Raw genomic sequence first — 6000 nt, 5'->3', positions numbered from 1 at the left:
CTGCTAAGCTGTTCTAAATAAAGCGAGCAAGCATGGAGGTGTCGCCAGTGACTTAAGGAGGGAGCGGTGTTGCTTTCTTTTATGGTTCAGCTGGTTAAGGGTGTCTGTAGCTAAGTATGGATCGAAGGTCTTGAAGACCTTCGATCCATACTTGGCTACAGACACCCTTAACCTTCGATAACCAGTTCTTTACCCAAACACACGGAACAGCCATGGGGACCAAATTCGCACCCCAATACGCCAACATTTTCATGCACAAGTTCGAGCAGGACTTCTTCACTGCACAGGACCTCCAACCAACGCTATACACCAGATACATCGACGACATTTTCTTTCTATGGACCCACGGCGAAGAATCACTAACGAGACTACACGATAACATCAACAAGTTCCATCCCACCATCAAGCTCACCATGGACTACTCCTCAGAATCAGTTTCTTTCTTGGACACACGAATCTCCATCAAAGACGGGCACCTCAGCACCTCACTCTACCGCAAGCCCACGGACAACCTCACGATGCTCCACTTTTCCAGCTTCCACCCTAACCACGTCAAAGGGGCCATCCCATATGGACAGGCCCTGCGAATGCACAGGGTCTGCTCAGACGAGGAGGAACGCGATGGACACCTACAGACGCTGAAAGACGCCCTAGTAAGAACGGGATATGACGCTCGACTCATCGATCGACAGTTCCGACGGGCCACAGCAAAAAATCGCATAGACCTCCTCAGAAGACTAACACGGGACGCAACCAACAGAGTACCCTTCGTCGTCCAGTACTTCCCCGGAGCGGAGAAACTACGCCATGTTCTCCGCAGCCTTCAACATGTCATCAATGACTACTAACACCTCGCTATGGCCATCCCCACACCTCCACTACTCGCCTTCAAACAGCCACCCAACCTCAAACAGACCATCGTTCGCAGCAAATTACCCAGCTTTCAGGAGAACAGCGTCCACGACACCACACAACCCTGCCACGGTAACCTCTGCAAGACGTGCCAGATCATCGACACAGATACCACCATCACACGAGAGGACAGCACCCACCAGGTGCATAGTTCATACTCCTGTGACTCGGCCAACGTTGTCTACCTCATACGTTGCAGGAAAGGATGCACCAGAGCATGGTACATTGGCGAGACCATGCAAACGCTGCGACAACGGATGAACGGACACCGCGCAACAATCGCCAGACAGGAGGGTTCCCTCCCAGTCAGGGAACACTTCAGCAGTCAAGGACATTCAGCCACCGACCTTCGGGTAAGCGTACTCCAAGGCGGCTTTCAAGACACTCGACAACGCAAAATCGTCGAGCAGAAATTGATAGCCAAGTTCCGCACCCGTGAGGACGGCCTCAACCGGGATCTTGGGTTCATGTCACGCTACACGTTACCCCACCAGCGAACAAATGTTATCTGTTTTTAATATAACTGGTCAATTGCTGTCTTTTCCTTCCGGATGTTTCTATGTTTCTGCCTCTCTTGCTCTTTTTTTAATTGGCATCTCCACATCATCTGTTTTGTTAGTTCTGGCCGTTTGTATATTCGGTGGCCCTGTAGGTAACACCTATCTGTCTGAACGCTTTGGTTACCTTGGCAACGGGCAGTTGAAACGACTTTCTGTAATCACCAGGCATTGTTCTGTGATTCATAAATGCGATAGGTTTGAGGATTTCATTTCCACATTCACCTGAGGAAGGAGGAAGCCTCCGAAAGCTTGTGGATTTTAAAATAAAATTGTTGGACTATAACTTGGTGTTGTAAAATCGTTTACAATTGTAGCTAAGTAGTTAGGACCAAGAAGATTCCAGGCTCGATTTCCCAGCCTGTAACGAGTTAGCTGATCTCAACAGGGGCAGAAACTTGGGTGCTGCAATTGGCTTCTATCCTGAGTTGCAGATGGGAAATGCCAACCAGGGCTCCAGCTCCTGTGTGTTCTTTCTCCGCCACCCACCCCCCACCCCCCACCCCCCACCTCCCCCCCCCCCCCCCACCCCACCAAAAAAAAAACCCTCCCTCATTTCTTCTGGAATGTTGCGATAAAACAGGATTAGATTAGGGTGTAATTGTGTTGAATAGCCTGCCAGTACTTGTCCAGGTTCTCACTTGGGTAAGGTACTAGACGGCACCTACTAATTGCGCTTCAGCCAGACTTGGTTCCTTCAGGAGGAGGGGAAAAGAGAAAATGGGCAGGAAAAGGTGGGGGAGGGGGGGGGAATGGTGCTGTCATTTTAGGCTGCAACATTTCTGATAAATTTCTGATAAATTTAGCTGCAGCCTCACCAAGTTGGCCACTAAATACAACTACAGTGTGAATCTTTCAGTTATGTTTTCATGAAAATGTTTTCTATGATTCTGTTTTCCTGACTTTAAAAACAAATCAATCTTTTATAAATTGTTCAGTATTTTCAGTATATCAACTCAAATGCCATTATTCTCTATGTATGTGCCATTAAAATTGTCTTACAAGATGCATTCCTAAAGTGACAATGCCACTTTAACTATTAGATCCCTTTTCTGAGGATGGCAGAAATCTATTTTAAACCAAAGTTATATGATTTACATGCTTATCCATGATTAATGCAAAATTTAATTTATCCATCTTCAGAGAATTAAAATAATGCTTATTTTGAACTTTAGATACAATATGCTCAAGTTTCATATTCCCATTCTTTTGATCTGCATTCAATTTTGGTACATCTATTGAACAAAAGTTTGACTTCAGCCTAGTTAATGGTGAAATTCTATTTTTAAGATTCAATTCTGCACCTTCCAGCACATAGCTATATGTTGGTTCAAGGCATCTCAAGGATGGACATTCCTTTGACCAGTGACCATATGACTTGAGGCCATTTCCAGCCTACCTGCCATCACATGTGGCACTCAACAGAGTTGGCTGCTCCATGTGCCTTCATTTATAGCTTGCCTGGCCTTGCAATCTTGACCAAACTGAGATTGAGCATTATTCCCTTTCCTTTCTCTACCTGTAAGGGAATACTATTGGAAGCTGGGCTACTGTGGCATCCACCTAGCAATTAAAAGGGTCGCATTAAAACTCTAGACTATGTGTGTGTGGTGGGAAGGGGTTGTTGCAGGGTTTTCTAATATGGAATGAGTTTTTTTTAAAGAATATTCTTTGTTATGTGGGTGCTTGGAGAAATTTTGAAAAGAAAATAGGCAATTTGGTTGCGCTTGTGCTAGTTACAAGTTGTTCATTGGTTGATTTTGTTTTTAGTGAAAAATTTGTATAAAGAAATAATTTTTAAGAGATGGTGAGAAAATAGTTGTACAGGGATAGTTCTGATTTTGAACCAATCAACATGCTTCACACCCTCAGGCATTTCAGATACCACCATGCCTTGTGGACACTTTTGCCCAATGGATGTGTGCCAGATGTTAAACCTTTAATTCTATATATATATATATGTATGAGAAATCATTTTACCTGTAATATAGATAGTGAAGCTGCTGAACTGAAAACTGTAACTGTACCCAGTGCAGAGTAAACTTTTTAAAAAGTTCCTAAACAGGCTTGTAACCCTTTTTGATGGAGACCTAGCAGTCAAACCAATTAAGTATGATAAATTTGGTCAGCACTTGACACTAATTGGGGTGACCTAATAAGAAGAACTGATAATGGGGATTTCTACCACACGATCTATTTGTATGAGAATGTGTTTCCAGTTTTCTACCAACAGTAATACCATTGGAACTTTGGAAGAATCTAATGTTGTCATTTGTCTAACTTTGAGGGTTGCTGAGTATTAAAGGAAGGGTGGAAGTGAGAACGGCTTAGTACCACAATAAAAAAGGGATGAATGAACAGAAGGCAAAGTGAGAATACATAGATCTATGAATCCTTGCCCTTTCATCCCTATTATCCTACATCCATCCCAGATTGCCTTAAGGTCTGTTGAAGATCACACATTTAATTAGCTGCGGAAGTCTCCAACCCAAACCACAACTGGTACTGTTTAGCAATTTTGTTCTGAGGTGCATTGGGAGTATAGGAAATGGAAATGTCATGTGTGCCCAGGTTTAGAGCAGTTTTAATGCACCTTGCACTGCAGAGAATGCAAGCCATATCTGACCTGGGAGGACCTTTTTGGAGGTAGAGTGGAGAAAGGTAAAGTGGGAAATGTTTCACTTTTATCAATATTGCCCCGCAGCTTGATAAGTTTGTGTTTGTATACTAAAAAATTGCACATTACTGATTCCAGTTTTATAAAGAAATACAACACGTGCCATATTGTCTTGTTAAATTGCCAGCAAGGTACTATTTATATCTTGATTTATTATCAATCTAATGTATTAATCTCTGTGTCATTACTTGTTAAATTTATGTGCAGCACAGAGACTCGTAATAAAATAGATGCACAGCTAAATTGTGTTACATTGTTAATGCCTGTTCATAAACTAAATTAACTACCATAATTTAGGGAAACTTAAAAGGTGCCTTCTGAATTTTGTTTGCATAAATGTACAATAAAACATAACTGAATTGTTTCAGTTAGGTATTTAATGTTGCTTTATTACTCTTTTTATAAAAAAAAAAATTCCAAGTGCCTGTCTGTTTTACAATACAAGCTGTCTGCTGTAAAATGCACCTGATTTTTGGCAACAGTGTGGAGCTGGCATGTCCCACTTGTCCATCCCACTCCTCAGGTAGCAGGGTTCTTTGTTGTGGCAAGTGCCTGCACTGAGGAAATATTTGAAATCAAAATCAGTTTTAAAAAATATATTTTTGAAAGTTAAAGTTTTAGAATAGACTTATTTTTATTAATCAAGCCGGACTTATAAAGTTTGTCTTAAAGCACAAAAAGGTGCCAAGGTACTTCTCAGAGAGGCTGATGGTACATCGAGTAACATTAGCAGAAGTTAGGGGAGTTGACCAAAGGCGTGGTTAAAGAGATGGCTTATGAAGAGGCTGTTTGAAGATTGGGAGAGTTGCAGCAAGGTGAAGAGGGTTAAGAGGATTCCAGATGGTTGATGGTTGAAGGCTGCGCCATTGATGGTGGGAGAATAGGGCACAGTTCTCCTGGCTAAAGAGCAGAGTATGCAAACTGTGATGTAGGGTAGAGTGAGACCAAGGAAAAATTTGTAATCAAGGATGAGGATTTCTTTGACGAGGTCTTTAGTTGCTTCCCGTAACCTCCTAATTCCTCTTCATCTTCTGCCATCGGAATGAAAATTACAGGCTCTTCCATCATAATGAAACCGTGTAATATAATGTGGGTAGATAATTTATTTGGGCAGTTACCTTTTAACAATTGTGTATTTTAAGCAATTTATGTTTCAGTAAAGTATTGGCATGGCAAGAGCCTACTTTTAAATATAGCTTCTTGGGAGTAAATCAAGCTATGGATGCTCTTTTTTTATTTAGATAGTGGCTTTCCTGTGGTATTATCCATAGGTAATCAGGGCCTGGAGCAACGTTGTGATGTTTAGCTGGCATGTCCCTTTTAAGTCTACTGCAGTAATTGGGTAAATCCAGGTAATTATAATTACTTCTAAACTGCTGAGAAATGTAATGTTGCTTTATTACTCTCTTTATGTAAAGAGTAAATCAGAACAGTTGTAACTGCTTGTAAATTTTAGACTCTAGGTCAATAACTCACTTTCTTTTTCAGCGATTGGTTTGCAAAGTCTGGTTGCGACTGACGAGCGCTAGACACCAAACTCTCCTTTTGCAGATCTACATCATGGTAATTATGAGTAAGATTAAAGAGTGCTAGTAAACCTGTTTGTAAAAATCACATCACATTAAGTTTTATTAACACCAGGGGTTAGGTCATTAGAACCGTAGAGAATCAGATCTGTGTTTTGCTGTCTTCACTCTTGGAAATTTTTCTTTTGCTATTGCATTCCAATTATTTTTCCACTCTCAGCAACAATTTGCAATTTTTCCAAAGGATATTTTTTGCTTAACTTTTTCTTCTCGAGGGCCTGTCATCCAGACATTAGAGGCAGAACTAGGAGTTTTCTGTTGGAACAAA

Source organism: Heptranchias perlo, chromosome 29 (genome assembly GCF_035084215.1).
Source record: "Heptranchias perlo isolate sHepPer1 chromosome 29, sHepPer1.hap1, whole genome shotgun sequence".
In the NCBI taxonomy this organism is placed as follows: domain Eukaryota; kingdom Metazoa; phylum Chordata; class Chondrichthyes; order Hexanchiformes; family Hexanchidae; genus Heptranchias; species Heptranchias perlo.
Note: the sequence above shows the minus strand (reverse complement) of the source record.